An 18,714-nucleotide genomic window follows, 5' to 3' on the forward strand; every position below is an offset into this window, starting at 1 on the left:
GTTGGAAAGGCCTTTTAGAAATCATTTATTCATTTTATAGATGAGAAACCAAATTATTCAAAGACATGGATGACATTGTGCTTTTCTTGTTCTTAAAGTATGGCATGAGTCTCTGTTTCCAAGTATATTTCAAAGCTTATCACATGATTGTATACCCTCTGGAGTTGATCTTGTTTGAGGCATGGATCATTATTCAGAAATATTCAGAAGGAAAGACATGTGTATAATACACACAAAAGTCATCTTCTCCAGAAGTGAACAGAATGGATATTCTTAGTATCTACTTGGTGTGGTTAAATAACAGAAAGTGGTATAGAGCAATATGGGGCAATATGTGGCAAGATATGATTGAATAATAAAGTATAACCTGATTATGTATGGCTTTGTAGATAACAAACTAGAGGTTGGATTTTTTTTAATGCAGTTCAGGTCACCAGAGGAGTTTGGCAGGGGTATGACATGGCTGATTTTAATCATTTATCCCTCCATTCATTTTATATCATGTATTAGTCTGTTTTCATGCTGCTGATAAAGACATACCTGAGACTGGCAATTTACAAAAGAAAGAGGCTTATTGGGCTCACAACTCCATGTGGCTGGAGAGGCTTCATGATCTTGGTGGAAGGCAAGGAGGAACACATCACGTCTTAACATGGATGGCAGTAGGCAGAGAGAAAGAGTTTGTGCAGGAAAGTTCTTCTTTTTAAAACCATCAGATCTCATGAGATTCATTCGCTCTCATGAGAACAGTGCAGGAAAGACCCACCCTCATAATTCAATCACCTCCCACCGGGTTCCTCCCATGACACATGGGAATTGTGGGAGTTACAATTCAAGATGAGATTTGGGTGGGGACACAGCCAAAGCACATCATCAAGTATAGTTCTAAGCCCTAAGGAAACAATAGACTACCTTTCCAGCCCACAAGAACAACATAGTCTATTTGAGGAGACAGAGATATAAAATGTAATTGTAATATAAAGTAATAAGAGAAGAGTAACAAAGTAACAATAAGGCCTGGCTAGGCAGAACAAAGTCTGCAGGGAAGGAATAGTTAAATGTGTTATTCTGCAGCCAAAGAAGTCTACAGTTTCAAAATGATTTCACATATGAACTCACATTTGATTGTCATATGTAAAGTGGGATATATAGGTCAACCCACACCACTTAGAAAACTGATACTCAGGGAAACTGAGTAACTGTGTGAGGCCACACATTAACAATGGTAGAATGTTTTAATCCTTAGCCCAGACTTTGATTTACAGCATCTGCTTCCAGTTGTACTGAGAATAACTGTAAACATTACCAAAATTAAGTAGTAAATAATTTTGTGATTTATTAAGATATCTAGTATGATCTGAAACAGAATGATGGCATTTTTTTTTTTAGATCAAAGTTATCCTGGAGGAGGCTGGGCTTGGTGGCTCACACCTGTAATCCTTGCAGTTCGGGAGGTTGAAGCAGGCAGATCATTTGAGCCCAGGAGGTGGAGACCAGCCTGGACAACGTGGCGAAATACTGTCTCTACAAAAAGTACAAAAATTAGCCAGGCATGGTGATTCATGCCTATAGTACCAGTTACATGGGAGGATGAGGTGGGAGGATCACCTGAGCCTGGGAGGCAGAGGTTGCAGTGAGCCAAATTTGCACCATTGCACTCCAGCCTGGGCAATAGAGTGAGACCTATCTTCAAAAAAAAATTTTTCTTGGGGGAGAAAATTCATGAACAACTGTGATGGTTAATACTGAGTGTCAACTTGATTGGATTGAAGAATACTAAGTATTCTTCTATGAGGGTGTTGCCAACGGAGATTAACATCTATGTCAGTGGGCTGGGGAGGGCAGACCCACTCTTAATCTGGGTGGGCACTACCTAATCAGTTGCCAGTGAATATGAAGCAGGCAGAAAAACGTGAAAAGGTTAGACTGGCTTAGCCTCCCAGCCTACATTTTTCTCCCATGCTGGATGCTTCCTGCCCTCAAACGCTGGACTCCAAGTTCTTCAGCTTTGGGACTCATACTGGATTCTTTGCTCCTCAGCTTGCAGACAGCCTATTGTGGGACCCTGTGACCATATGAGTTAACACTACTTAATAAATTCCCCTTTATATATATATATATATATAGCTCTGTCCCTCCAGAGAACCCTGACTAATACAGATTTTGGTACCAGGAGTGGTTCTAGAGAAACAGAATATTAAAGATGGAATTTTTTAGTTGGTTTTGGGGTTTCTGGAGCTGGCTGCTTAGTACAATTAGACCCAAAAATGCTAAGCACTCTATTTATAATAGGATGGAGAACACTGATAGTCCTTTGCATGAACTGTTTAGAGAGTTAGACAAAATAAATGCATTTGACACTCCTGATCCACGACTTGTGAAAGGCAAGGAGTTTCATGACTCTATACATAATACCTTTGACCATATATGGAGAACCAAGGAACATAATGAAGCTGGTTGGTCGCTCCTAAGTTCACTGGGCAAAGTGATGAAAGAAAACTATAAACTCAGGGATTCTGTCTCCCAGCTTCAGAAGGAGATACTGAGTTTCAAATCTTCTAAGATTGCCCTAAGTCAAAGTCTTATCTACTGGAGAGAAAGAGCTGAAATTGTGGAGAAGCAGACACAAGCTCTTATCATGTGAGTGGCTGACTTGCAACAAAAGGTGCATGCACAACCTTGCCAGGTGTCTATCGTTAAAGTGAGGGCATTGCTTGGAAAAGAATGGGACCCTGGAACTTGGAATAGGGTTGTGTGAAAGGACCCTGATGAAGCTGGAGACACTGAGAGTGTAGAATCTGAATGAACCTTTCTTACCAGAAAAAAGAGCTTCCCCATCCCCAGAAGTGGCAGCATGCCCTCTCGGACCCATGCTGCCATCAGCCCTTCCACTTCCGCCTGAGGAGATAAACCCTGTGTTGCCTGAGGCAACACTGCTGGCCTCCACTGAGGCAGTTGCCAGGCAAGATAATGTTGATTCTCCTCAGGAGCCACCCCGTTTGCTTCTAGACCTATAACTAAAGTTCCAAGGAACCCCAGAGGTGAGATTGAGAGTGTGACCCATGAGGAGGTGTGCTACACTCAAAAAGAACTGCTTGAGTTTTCTAATTTATATGAACAGAAATCTGGAAAACAGGCATGGGAATGGACACTAAGGGTGTGGGATAATGGTGGAAGGAACATAGAGTTGGATCAGGCTGAATTTATTGATCTGAACCTACTAAGCAGGGATTCTGCATTTAAAGTTGCAGCCCGGGGAGTTAAAAGAGTTCTAATAGTTTATTTGCTTGGTTAGCTGAAATACAGAAAAAAACATGACCCATTGTGAGTAAGCTGGAAATACCTGATTTCCTTTGGTTTAATATAGAGGAAGGAATTCAAAGGCTTCGGGAGATTGGGATGGTGGAGTGTATTAGTCACTTTATACCTACTCATCCCAGCTGGGAGAGTCCAGAACATATACCCTTGATGAATGCTTTACAAAGTAGATTTATGAGGACAGCACCTGCATTTTTGAGGAGCTTTATAATTGCTCTTCTCTGTATGTCAGATCTAACAGTGGGAACCACAGTCACTCAACTACCAAATTTAAATACAATGGGAATAATTTGGTCTCAAGGTGGCAGGGGCCAAGTGGTAGAACCCAACTGTCAAAGGCAAGGTTGGCATTGCTACTGTAATGGACAGCAGAGGCAAAGCAGCAATCAGAATAGTCTGACATGTGTAGAGCTCTGGAATTGGCTAATTAATCACAGTGTTCCTAGAAGTGAAATTTATTGGAAGCCTACTACATTTCTACTTAATTTATATAAGGAGAAAATGTCCAGGTCAAATGGACAAAACAAGATTTTAAATTATAAAAACAGAGAATCACGGCCCCTCAATCAATTTCCAGACATGCCAGTTTACAGACCCAGAACCCCTTGAATGAAGGAAAAGTCAGGTCCTCTTGAGGAAGGACCCCACTACACTATTAACAATTTATGCAGTGAATCTTTCTCCCACCCTTCCCCAAGTACACCTCTGGCCTTCTACCAGGGTAACTGTGCACTGGGGAAAGGGAAATTATCAGACATTTCAGAGATTACTGGACACTGGTTCTGAGCTGACATTGATTGCAGGAGACCCAAAACATCATTGTGGTCCTCCAGTTAAAGTAGGGGCTTATGGAGGTTCAGGTAATTTATAGAGTTTTAGCTCAGGTCTGACTTACAGTGAATCCAGTTTGTCCTTGGACTCATCCTGTGGTCATTTCCCCAGTGTCAGAATGCATAATTGGCATAAACATATTTAGCAACTGACAGAACCCCCATATTGGCTCCCTGACTGGTAGGATGAGAGGTATTATGATGGGAAAGGCCAAATGGAAGCCATTAGACCTTCCTCTACCTAGAAAAATTTTAAATCAAAAATAATATTGCATCCCTGGAGGGATTTCAGAGATTAGTGCCACCATCGAGGACTTGAAATATGCAGGAGTGGTGATTCCCACATCTCCATTCAACTCTCCTATGTGGCCTGTGCAGAGGACAGGTGGATCTTGGAGAACAACAGTGGATTATCATAAGCTTAACCAAGTGGTTACTCAAAGTGCAGCCACTGTACCAGCTGTAGCTTCATTGCTTCAGCAAATTAACACATCTCCTGGTACCTGGTATGCAGCTATTGACTTGGCAAATGCCTTTTCCTACATTCCTGTATATAAGGCACAACAGAAGCAATTTGCCATCAGCAGTAAAGACTAGTAACATACCTTTACTGTCCTACCTCAGGGGTATGTCAACTCACCACAAGATATCACACTGGTCCATTACATTGATGAAATTATGCTGAGTGGATCCAGTGAGCAAAAAGTAGCAAACACACTGGACTTACTGGTGAGAAATTTGCATGCCAGAGGATGGTAAATAAATCTGACTAAAATTCAGGGACCTTCTACCTCAGTAAAATTTCTAGGGCTCCAGTGCTATGGGGCCTGTCGAGGTATTCATTCTAAAGTGAAGCATAAGTTGCTGTGTTTGGCCCCTCCTACAACCAAGAAAGAGGCACAATGCCTAGTGGGCCTATTTGGATTTGGGAGGCAAGACATTCCTCATTTGGGTGTGTTTCTCCGGCCTATTTACTGAGTGACCCAAAAGATTGCCAGTTTTGAGTGGAGTCCAGAACAGAAGAAGGCTCTGCAACAGCTCCAGGCTGCTGTGCAAGCTGCCCTGCCAGTTGGGCCATATGACCCAGCAGATCCAATGGTGCTTGAGGTGTTAGTTGCAGATAGGGATGCTGTTGAATCCCATAGATGAATCACAGTGGAGGCCTCCAGGATTTTGGAGCAAGGCCCTTCCATCTTCTGCAGATAACTACTCTCCTTTTGAGAGACAGCTCTTGGCCTGTTCCTGGGCTTTGGTGGAAACTGAATGTTTGACCACGGGTCATCAAGTCACAATACAACCTGAACTGCTTATCATGAACTGGTGCTTTCAGACCCATGTAGCCATAAATTGGGTTGTGCACAGCAGCATTCCATCATCAAATGGAAGTAGTATATACATGATCAGCTGGAGCAGGTCCCAAAGGCACACATAAGTTACATGAGGAAGTGGCTCAAATGCCCATGGTCTCCACTCTTGCCACCCTGTCTTCTCTCCCCAAGCCTGCACTGACAGTCTCATTAGGGAGTTCCCTATCATCAGTTGACAGAGCAAGAGAAGACTAGGGCCTGGTTCACAGATGGTTCTGTACGGTATGCAGGCACCACCTGAAAGTAGACAGCTGCAGCACTACAGCCACTTTCTAGGACATCCTTGAAGGACAGCAGTGAAGGGAAATCTTCCCAATGGGCACAACTTCCAGTAGTGCACCTTGTTGTGTACTTTGCATGGAAGGAGAAATGGCCAGATATGAGATCACACATTGATTCATGGGCTGTAGCCAATGGTTTGGCTAGACAATCAGGGACTTGAAAGAAGCATGATTGGAAAATTGGTGACAAAGAAATTTGGGGAAAAGGTATTTGAACGGACCTCTCTGAGTGGTCAAAAAATGTGAAAATCTTTGTATCCTATGTGAGTGCTCACAAACGGCTAACCTCAGCAGAGGAGGATTTTAATAATTAAGTGGATAGAATGACCCATTCGGTGGACACCACTCTGCCTCTTTCCCCAGCCACCTCTGTCATTGCCCAATGGGCCCATGAGCAAAGTGGCCATTGTGGCAGGGATGGAGGTTATGCTTGGGCTCAGCAACATGGACTTCCTCTCACCAAAGCTGACCTGGCTATGGCCACTGCTGAGTGTCCATTTGTCAGCAGCAGAGACCAACACTGAGCCCTCGATATGGCACCATTCTTCAAGGTGATCAACAAGCTACGTGGTGGCAGGCTGATTATATTGAACTTCTTCCATCCTGGAAAGGGCAGAGGTTTGTCCTCACTGGAATAGACACTTACTCCGGATAGTGGTTTGCCTATCCTGCACACAATGCTTCCGCAAAAACTACCATTTGTGGACTCACAGAATGCCTTATCCACTGTCACAGTATTCCATACAGCACTGCCTCTGACCAAGGCACTCACTTTACAGCTAAAGAAGTGCAGCAGTGGGCTCATGCTCATGGAGTTCACTGGTCTTATCATGTTCCTGTCATCCTGAAGTAGCTGGATCGATAGAAAGGTAGAATGGCCTTTTGAAGTCATAATTACAAAGCCAACTAGGTGACAATACTTTGCAGGACTGGGGCAAAGTTCTCCAGAAGGCCACATATGTTCAGAATCAGCATCCAATACATCTCCCATAGCCAGGATTCATGGATCCACAAATCAAGGGGTGGAAGTAGAAGTGGCACCAGTCACCATCACCTCTAGTGATCCACTAGCAACATTTTTGCTTCCTGTTCCCAGGACATTACATTCTGCTGGCCTAGAGGTCTTAGTTCCAGAGGGTGAAATGCTGCTGTCAGGAGACACAGCAATAATTCCATTAAACTGGAAGTTAAGATTGCCACCTGGACACTTTGGGCTCCTCCTACCTTTAAGTCAACAGGCTAAGAAGGGAGTTACAGTTTTGGCTGGGGTGATTGACCCAGATTATCAAGATGAAATCAGTCTACTACTCCACAACAGGGGTAAGGAAGAGTATGCATGGAATACAAGAGATCCATTAGGGCATCTCTTAGTATTACCATGTCCTGTGATTAATGTCAATGGAAAACTACAACAGCCCAATCCAGGCAGGACTACAAATAGTCCAGACTCTTCAAGAATGAAGGTTTGTGTTACTCCACCAGGAAAAAAAACCCATGACCTCCTGAGGTGCTTGCTTAAGGCAAAGAGAATACAGAATGGGTAGTAGAAGAAGGTAGTAATCAATACCAGCTATGACCACGTGACCAGCTGCAGAAATGAGAACTGTAATTGTCATGAGTATTTTCTCCTTCTTTTGTTAAAAACATGTTCATGCATGTATACCCTGGCACTCACAAAAAAATCTTCATTTTTATTTCCTTTCTCTATTATCACGTGATATAAGATTTATTTAGTTTATATCAGCATTTAAGCATTGTTAACTTTATGAAATAGCATTTGGGTTGTGGATTGCTATGTTTTCAGTTGCAGGAAGCATAGTTGTATTATGTTAGGCATAATTATGGACTTAAATTGTCTTTATTTGAAGATTATGTATGATCTCAGGAGATGTGTATGGGTTCAAGTTGACAAGGGGTAGACTTGTGATGGTTAATACTGAGTGTCAGCTTGATTGGATTGAAAGATACTGGGTATTCTTCAGTGAAGGTGTTGCCAAAGGAGATTAACACTTGAATCAGTGAGATGGGGAAGGCAGACCCACTCTTAATCTGGGTGGGCACAACTAATCAGCTGCCAGCAAATATAAAGCAGGCAGAAAAACATGAAAAGGTTAGACTGGCTTAGCCTCCCAGCCTATATCTTTCTCCCACGCTGGATGCTTCCTGCCCTCAAACATTGGACTCTAGGTTCTTCAGCTTTGGGACTCGGACTGGCTCCCTTGCTCCTCAGCTTGCAGATGGTCTATTGTGGGACCTTGTGATCATGTGAGTTAATACTACTTAATAAGCTTATATATATATTTATTTATATTTATGTTATGTATTTATATAAAAATATATTTATATTTATGTATTTATATATTTATATTTATATAAATATATATTTATAATGTATTTATATATAAATATATAAAATTATTTTCTCATACAGTCATAGGATTAAACAAGAAAATAGTCTTCCTACATTATGCACCAATTCTGAGAATTATGAAGACTTGAAGAGTCCCAGCCACCCTCCTAAGACAACTCTAATGTATTGCTTCTTCTGTGACTGGAGCTGGAAATTGGGTATTTCTTGAAGGCAGTAAACAAGGTCCAGGATCCACACATAAAGAGATAGCTGAACTTTTTCACTTCTGTGATGCATGACAGCCCAGGCCCTAGTGGAAGGGAGCCCTGAGTGTCTTAGAAAGAACTTGCCCTGCAAGGTCTAAGAGTTCTGGAGAAGTGCAGAGCTAGCCAACATGAACATCATTGGAGGAATGCTGATTTTTGTGGCCTTCAGAGGAACTGGAGAGATAAACAGATCTACCAAATCCTCTATACCCATAAAGCTGGCAGAATGTAAGATTTTACAGCCACTGAGAATGGAAGCAGAAAGCATACTTTATATTCTTGAGTGGAGACTAGCAGAATACCTACAAGTAGAGTCCAGTATGCAGCCAGTACAGAGTTGCAGAGATTCCTGTGCTTAGGAAGCATCATTGATATGATTGACAAAACTGTGTCAACCTGAGCCTCAGTAAGTAACACAAAGGAAAATGACCCAGCCAGAGAGGAATGTAGAGATAATCCAGAGCAGGAAACTCCTAGGAAAACATAGCTGCTGGAATCTGGAGGTGAGATCTGGTTAAGAAATAAAATTATTAATAAATGAAATTTAATCACAGCACAAATAACACTTTCTGAACCTATGAACCTTGATTTTTGTCATAAAAAGTTTGGTAGATTATCTGAACAAATAGGTTCATGACATTTTCAGATAACAATGCCAAATCTACATTTATCATTCCATTTATATAAAATCTTGTGTGTGTGTGTCAGAGAGACAGACAGAGATAGAGATGAACAAAAAGATACTCATCAAAATGTTGACATTGCTCATCTCAGAATACTCTAAAAAGGGATTCATGCTTCCTTCAAATTTTCGTGTACCATATAAATTAGATCTACTAGCACATATAATCAGAAAAATCTATGCAATCAATAATTCTATCTTCAATGAAAAAATACTCTAATGTTATTAAAATTACCAGTCTATTTTTACCCCACAGGATAGAAGACATGAAAGAATAAAAACAATAAGAAAGCTCGGTGGCAGGTGACTTTATATAGGAGGACACAACTATAAAATTAATCTTTTTAGCAAAAGAATAGGATCTTATAACATGCATGGATGGGCAGCTGATCATAGAGGCTGAGGTAGGTGCATTGATGGGATTTCCATACTATCCTAGACCACTTGTCCCAATTCTAAACCACAGAATACTGAACATGACCATGTTTCCACTGATTCACTCAAGTGTTCACATATTTTTTAGCCATCTCAAAAGAGAAACCACTGCGATTTGGTTCCTAACTTTGTTAGTTATAAAAAATATGAATCATTGTATAAATCATTAAAGGAATTAAACTTTCTTTCATTTTAGGAAAGGTTATTAAAATTTACAACTTCTGAATGTGTATCACTTATTAAATGATGGACCATAAAAGAATGTAACCAATCAGAAATTGACAATGTCCTCATTATGTACTGTTCACACACTGATAATTGTTTACGTCATATCTCAGAATTGACAAACTGAACTGTAGTGGTCTTAATGAGGCACTTTATAAGCAATAGAAAACAACTGAAAAAGTGGATTTCCAGTAATTACCGTGACTAATACTAATTAAAAATGTCTCTAAATGGAGACATGACAAGGGCATAAAATTTGAATCAGATTATGCAAAAAGTCATACTCAGTAAACAAACGTGGAAAGATTGCAACGTACATCAGGTCAGTTGTTAGCAAAGAGCCCACTACTCCTCAAGCTGTATCTGCCTTAAATCAATCCCCAGAAAATACTTGAAATAAAGAAGCACACAGCAAACTGAAACACCCACACTGGAAAGAGAGATGTCATTCATAGTAATTATCAGCAGATATTTCTGCAAAGTACATTCAAGTAGAAATGTCCTTCTTAACTTCTATGCAGTCAACACATACTTATACGTATAAATTAAAAATAATGAGGACAGTATTAAGACTAAGTGAATTACTATTATTAATAATTAATAAGTAATAAGACTAAGTGAATTATTAATAAGAATATGGGGCATAGAGATTTATGTAGGTTATTTTTGCTATTACTTATTTTTGATCTAGCATGACTTTCTACCTTCTTTTTATAAAAGATCCACACATGGTTGTGAGAAACACTTTTCTTGTTTTTTGGATGGAATTGACGTCGCTTCGCACATTGATGGTCATTAATCTTGGGCCGGCCAATAAAAGCACTTCATACACCTGACAATAGTGATTATATAACTGAGACCAAGTCAGATCATCTCTATGGCTTGACATGTGGATAATTAAAGAGAGCATCACTTGACATGTGGATAATTAAAGAGAGCATCACTCTTGTTGTGGAGTTAAATGCTATAAATATCATCTAAATCTTGAGTTTCTGGTCACTATCATTCCTACCACACAGGAAAAAAAAAGGCCAAGAAAATGCAGTTGATACTGAGGAAAAGAGAGTCAATACATGAAAGAGGGAGGGGAAAAGAAAAAGGGTAGAGATGAGAGGAAGCGGAGGGGAGTGCTGGGCAACACGTGAGCACCCAGATCCAGCGATGACTTTCCATTATTAGCTAAAACAGCAAACAGCTTCTTTACGAAACTGATATAGTCTGAAGTTCATTTATTTTATTTTAAACTCAAATGATACCGTGTGAGGTGCAAATAGTAGCCCAGAATTACATAGCAGAGTTTGAACCACAGGGAAAAAAATATCAACCACATCAGAAAAGAAAAATTCATTTGCCCACACTGAAATTATTTATAGGAGGCACTTGAAGTAAATCTCATTGTACTATATAAAATATATAACTATACTGTATTTTATTTATAGTAGTTAGATCTTTTTTATATAGTTATATACTATATATTATATATATAATATAACTGTACAGAATGCTAGATAAAGCTCTGCAGCCCTTCTCATAGATTAAATATTACTATAAGATTAGATTAAATCACCAATTCATTTAGCTAATAATGTAAAAACATATCAAATATAGGTGGCAACACAGGGAGGGGACATATGCAGGATTTATAATTATGTGTGGCCTAAGCCCTCCTAAGGTATCCAGTTACTAGCTGCATTGTCATTACAACTAGGATTTCCCAAAAGGTAAGAAATTCAATTTTTGCTATCCCAATTCCATCTTACACTCTGGGCTTACTTCACTTTTCTGTAAAATTAACACCAAATGTCTATGCCTTTTGGTTTCAGAGAATTACAGCAGGCTCTCCTTCTTAAAATTTAGCATCATCAAGCCATGCCCCCCTCTGAACACAGAAATTAGAGTCATTCTCCAAATGTCATTGATTAATGTCTCTGCCTTTAGATTTCCAGTGTTCCAGAAAGCCCATTTACCCCCAGTCCACGCCATGACTCTGATTTAATGCCCTTTTCATACAGAGTTTGGTCCGAAGGTGAAGATCACAAATCAATTCCCACAAAATTTTAATTCTAAAACGCAATTTCCATCATTCTAAGTCAATCTTTTGTTTTTGTGTTCTTAAAGTCTCAAGTTAAGGAAAAACTTACTTCAGATATTCTTAATGATGGGAGATCTCAAACACGCATCTAAGATAATAGTTTCAATTAAATGTTTAGTTCCCAAAGAAGCCAGATTAATTTTAAAACATTCCATACAAAATATGGTCTTTAATGCAATTCTTTTCAGAGTGTGTCATATATCACCACTAAATAGAGCTATATACTTATAAATATGGTATGGAAGCAGAGGACAGAATATTAATTTAGCCATGTTGGAGAAACTGTAAGTTATCTCAATCATCATCAGAATCATCATCTTTGTCATCATTGTAATGTTTACTGAATGTTTACAATCCTATTTTTAGGTGCTATTACTATGGTCATTCTAAAGATTTTAAAAGAAACTGCATTCTAAGCAATTATATTAGAATTAGACTCTTTCCTGCTACCACTATCGAGAAATACTGGATAAGACACGATTAAAAACAAGAGAGATAAGATTGCCAGGCTGCTAGAAGCACTGGCTGACATTAAAACAATTATTGACTTTAACAGCAGCACAAGAAGGGAGACAGAAACTTGGATCCCCAGAAGGTCAGGAAAATTCTACAGGCACTCAAAACCATAGAAGGAGAAATGGCAAAAAGTTGTGTCTATCCCAGGCCTCTGCTTAGTTTGAAAATAAAAAATAGGAGTCTCCCAGAAAATTTGTAATCACAGGCTAACTGTATCAATTAATTACTATCATAACAATTGCCTCAAAATATGTGACTTAAAACAACACTAATTTATTCTCAAACTTCTGGAAGTCAGAAACCCACAATGAGTCTTATGAGGCTGAAATCACAGCTAAGATTAGCACTATATTCCTTCCAGAGTCTCCAGGAGTTAATCCGTATCTTGCCTGTTTTGGCTTTCAGACACCACTCATGACCACTTTCTCCATCTTCGAAGTCAGCTGTGAGGCATCTTCTCTTCTGTCTCCTTGGCTTTTTTATTTATTTTTTTCTTTTGTGAGACGGAGTCTCGCTCTTGCCACCCAGGCTAGAGTGCAGTGGCGTGATCTTGGCTCGCTGCAACCTCTCCCTCCCTAGTTCAAGCAATTCTTCTACCTCAGCCTTCCGAGTAGCTGGGATTACAGTGCTGGCCAACATGTCCAGTTAATTTTTGTATTTTTAGTAGAGACAGGGTTTCACCCTGTTGGCCAGGCTGTTCTTGAACTCCTGGCCTCAGGTGATCCACCCACCTCAGCCTCCCAAATTGCTGGCGTTACAGGTGTGAGCCACAGTGCCCGGCTCCTCTTGGCTTTTTAATACAGCTTTATTGAGGTATAACTGATATAGAGAAAAGTACACATATTTAATATATACAATTTAATGAAGTTGGACACATGCATATAGCTGTGAAACCATCATCATAATCAAGGTAATAAATATATTCAGCCTATCCAAAAATTTCCTCATGCCTCTTTCTGGCTTTATTGTTTTACTTTTGTGGTAACAACACTTAACATAAGATGTACTTCCCTAACAAAAATTTTAAGTGAACAATACAGTATTGTTAACTATAAGCACTATGCCATACAGTAGATCTCTAGAACTTATTTATTGTGCATAATTGAAGCTTTATATTCACAGCAACTTCTCATTTTCCTCTCCCCTAGCCCCTGACAATTATTGTTCTACTCACTGTTTCTATGAATTTGACCTATTTGTGGATACCTCATATGAATGTAATTATGCAGTGTTTGTTCTTACTGTGACTGGATTATTTAACATAGTAAAATATCTTTCAGATTCATCCATGTTGTGGCATATGTCAGGATTTCCTTCTTTTTAAAGGCAGACTAATATTCCATTCTATGTATATACCACAATTTTTTGCTGAGCTTGGTAAAACAGAAACTAGATCAACCTACAGATAAAAGAAGCTCTGAAAATCCAAGCAAAATAAATATGAACAATCACCACACCTAGGCGCATCCTAGTAAAACTGCTAAAAACCAAATACATGAAGTAAGATTGTAAAAGCAACCTGAATAAAAACGACACACTACACTTATAGGAGTAGCAATAAGACTCACAACAAAATATTCAACAGAAATAATAGGAGTTAGAAAATAATGAAGTAGCATCTTTAAATTTCTGAAAGAAAATAATTACTAATCAGAAATTCTATATTGAACAAAATATTCTTCAAATATTTATATTCAGAAAACCAAATCTGAAGTAATTCATCTTTAGCAGAATCACTCTAAAACAAATACCAAAGAGAGTTGTTCAGGGAGATGGAAAATGCCCCAGAGGGAAACATGAAAATATAGAAAACTATGAAAATCAATTGAAATAATGAATTTGTTAGTAAACAAATGAATATGGCCTCTACATAATGTCTTGTGTGGTTTAAAATAGAAGTAAAATATAAAATTAAAATGCACGAAAACAAAAATTCACAAAACCAAGGAGATAATTATAAATGTTTATTTGTCTAATAACAGTATTAAAATATATGAAGCAAAATTTATAAAATCACACAGAATTACAGAAAAATGCAAACAAAATTATAAACTTCAACACTATTGTCTCAATAGTTATTATGAAGAGTAGAGAGAAAGCCAGTAAGGACGTAGAAGATTTGAGCAACATCATCAAACAACTTGACTCAATCGGCATTTATAGAACAGTCCACCTTCAAACAGCAGAACACATATTCTTTTCAGGTATATACAGCACATGACGCATCTACCAAGATAGATCATTGGAAAGTCTGAAAAAATTTTAGAAGATTCAAATCAAAGTATTATAATAATATTATTATTATAACTTATGGGTCAAAAAATAAACCAAAAAGAGACTCAGGAAATATTTTGACCTGAATGAAAATGAAAATACAAAACATCAGTATGTGTGAGATGCAGCTAAAGTAGTGCATTGAGGAAAATTTATAACACTAAAGACCATTTGAGAAGAACAATGGTCTCAAAGCAATAATCTCATATTCACCTATATAAATAAGAAAAAAGGAGAGCAAGTTAAGCCCAAAGAAATAAAAATTCAAGAATAATAAAAATCAGAGCAGAAATCAGTCAAATAGAAAACAGAAAAATAATAGAAAAAAGTCAATGAAACCGAATGCTACTCCATTGCACAGATCAACAAAGTTGATAAACCTCTAGGCAAACTAATGAAGAGAAAAAAGAAGACATAAAATAAAAATGTCAGCTTTGAGTGAGGTGACATCACTATAAATAATAAGAGGCCATTAGGGAATGCTATTAAATGAAATCAATAAATTACAGTTTATATGAAATTGATATATTTTTTGAAAGACACAATCGAAAACCACAATTCTTTGTAATTAGGTTCTTTTTTTCTCCCTCTGGTAGCAGTTCCTGTGTGAGAAATGTGGGCTGTTATCTTAAAAGCCATTGCTGATCTAGGAAGTGGGGGATGGGACCAGGATAAGGTAAAACACCACAAAGCTCTCTGTTCTTAAGAATATTCGCCAGTTTTTCTTCATTGAGTGTTCCCCTGGTTGCTCAAACTTTTAGTTTCCAGAGTTCCAACAAACGTGTTTTCTGACATTTTTGTCAGTTTTTTTCCCAGTGTTTTTATGGAGGAATATACTTTTGAGCCATTACTTCACCATCTCCGTTGATGAAAATTTAATTTATAACAAATCTAGCATCACCACTGATCAAAAACAAGACAATGATGCCCGTCTTTACCTCCTTTTTCAGTATCACACTAGAAATCTTCATCACCAAAATAAAACAAGAAAAATAAATAAAAATACAAGGATTGAATAGCAAGAAAGAAAACTTTTATTTTTCACTAGGACCTCCAAGAGAATACACAGTCATTTTATATTTATTATAAATTGAGTTCAGCAAAGATTTTGAATATGTGACCAATTTACAAAATCACTTGCATTTCTGTCTACAAGAACAAATCACTAAGAAAAATAAATAATGCATGCCAGAGTAATAGGAATTAAATTAAGTAACTTCATCACTATAATTCACAGAACTCAATTTGTGATTAAAGACATAATGTATAAACTTAAAAATTGATAAAGATATGTAAAGGAGAATATCTTTATGTCCCTGAGTTAGAAAGGGACTTATAAATCAATATTTTTTAAAAAACTACAAAGAGAAATATTGATAAATCTATGCAGCAGATTGTATTTTCCAAAGATGGCCACAACAATATTCTTTATTCTACATATTCTTTTTGTAATGTAATCTCATCACTCCTCCCATTGAGAGATCAGGTCTATGTTCTCTCTTTTGGAAAATGGGTTGGCTTCTGTGCCTTCTGACTAAAGAAACAGCAGAATGAACATTTTAAAATTTTAAGGCTGGGTGAAAGATAATACAGCTTCCACCTTGTGAAATACTCACACTACGGCTTTTACTTGCCAAGTAATCAGCACACCTCAGCACTTGTCATGCTGTGATGAAACTCAAGCAAGCCACTGCAGAAACATAGTAGAGAAAAATTCTGAGACTAAGTGAAAAGAGAGAAATGCCCAGCCAGCTTCCCACTCTTCCAGTCCCAGCCACCATCCCACTGCAACCACATAAAAGACCCTGTACCAGAAACACTCAGCAGAGCCCTTCCCTAATTTCTAACCCACAGAAACCATGGGAGATAAAGTAACTGTTATTGTTTTAAGCCACTGAGTTATGGGGTGCTCCTTACACAGCCCTAGAAAGCAGAACAACTTGGTTCTGTGAAAATTGAGAAACTTCCATTTATCAAAAATACCACAAAGAATAGAAACATATTCCACAGATTACATGATTACACTCGCAGCCAGACCATATGCAGTTCATGCAAACAACTTCTCCAATCAACAGAAAGGTAAATAAACAAATAGAAAAATAGGCAAATGATATGAGCAGCTAATTCAGGTGACCAATACCACAGGAATGACAGATACCACAATAAAAGTTGCCTAATTTCACAGGAAATAGGAAAATATAAATGAACATATACATAAAATACAGCATATAGGGAAAAGTAAATGAAAATAAAAATAATACCAGTTTACCTCATCATATCACAAAATTTTAAAGTCTAAGAATAACAAACATTGGCAGAATTTGGAGACTGGGGAACTTTCCTGCACTGCTGGTAGGTGGGTAAATTGCTGTGATCAGTTTAGAGAATTAAAGTTGCAGACACATATTCTATGACTCAGAGATTTAACTCCTACATATAAATCTTAGAGAATTTCACCCACCTGTACTGCAGGAAATATGTATGACACTATTCATAGCAATATTTTTTGCAACAACTAGAAAAAATTCCAATAATCCTAATGCTCAACACAAGATAATCAGTAATAAATCAGGGCATACGCATAAAAATAATTGATACGTAACAAAGAAAATGAATAAACAATAACCGCATATCAACACTGGTGAATCTCACAAATATGTTGAACAAAAGATATAAGCTATAGAATATACATAAAGCTCTTTATATAAAATTTAAAACAATCCAAAGCTGTATAATACATTGCTCTGTGATACATATGTATATGTATAAAGTATAAATGAATATATGAAAGAAGCACCAAATTCACGATAATGGTTACCTCTGGGTAGAAGAGAGGCAAGGTGATCAGGAAGAAATACAAAAGAGAAATCTTGGTTGCCAATTATTCATTTTTTTAAGCTGAGCAGTAGGTATGTGAATATTTACCACACTTTTCTTTAGACTTTTGTGTGTCTTAAAAATTAAATAATAAGTTTGAGAGCTTGAATGACATAAGCAACACTTGCCACAGAGGAAGAAAGGTTAGCACTAAAAATGACACTCCAGGAACAGAAAATCACACATACCTAGGGGCTTACAGGCATTCACAGAGACACCGACATAGAAGGCTACCAAGACACTCATAGGTGGAGGGGAGACTGAAAGTCAAGAGATGAAGTGAAGGAAAGGCTGCTTGCTTGGATTCTTACTATGGATTCCCTCCTAGGCGGACATCCTCTGGCAACACTTGCAACAAAGTCAGTTCTCTGAGTCTTTGGAGGGTAAACTCATGCCAAATTTCAGCCCCTCCCTGACTCCCATAATCTCTAAGTGAAAGTCTCACCCAGAAGATTCCAGAAAAGTAAACAACTTTTCTGTGATTCCTATATAGATAATTCAAACAACCACAAACCACAGAAATACTTTTTATATAATCTCTCACTTTTCTGTCTCATGAAAAAAGGAAAAAAAATACCCTGATACCTGGAAAATGGTCTGACACTTGCAACTAGGCCTCAGTGATGTTTGAAGCTGGCCTGTAACTCACAGCTAAACCATAGTATTCTCCTGTTGTATATAATCTCACAGAATACCAATATTAGATATGCACGCTCTGAGTCCATGATAAACTGAAACAAAACTTCATAGCTTTGTCTAAGCACAGATAAGCACAAGGTTACGGTGCATCCCACAATATACTAAATATGCCCCCCTCCTGGCTAATATAAGTGACTGCTTCTTCTTTACCAAATACAGCTTTATCCTTGTTTGAGTCTGATAGATAAGATTGAGATATTCGATCACAGAATTGCTCTGCTTTTTTATAAGATTGAGATACCCAATGGTTCTACTTTTTGACAGCACCCAATGTAAAGCAAACTTCTACTTCCTTAGTTTTTCCTACAATCACTGAACCAAAGCCCAAATCTCGTATTAGTTATTTTTTAACAGTCTCTTACTGATAAACACCCCATGGTTTCTTATGATGTATGTTCTCCCTCTCTATGTATAAAGCATGAGTAAGAAACCCAACTTACTAAACTAGAAGTATGTTCTTGGTAGTGTTTGGCTGGAGGATATTGACACCCGCTATGCCTAT

General features: G+C 38.0%; 1 long non-coding RNA gene across 1 annotated transcript in view; it reads right to left on the minus strand.

The window, feature by feature from the left end:
* LOC144331169 (uncharacterized) overlaps positions 1-18,714 on the minus strand; it is a 338,119-nt gene that overhangs the window by 291,243 nt on the left and 28,162 nt on the right. The window lies entirely within an intron of this gene.

The sequence above is a fragment of the Macaca mulatta genome, chromosome 9, assembly GCF_049350105.2.
Source record: "Macaca mulatta isolate MMU2019108-1 chromosome 9, T2T-MMU8v2.0, whole genome shotgun sequence".
NCBI classification, from domain to species: Eukaryota; Metazoa; Chordata; class Mammalia; order Primates; family Cercopithecidae; genus Macaca; species Macaca mulatta.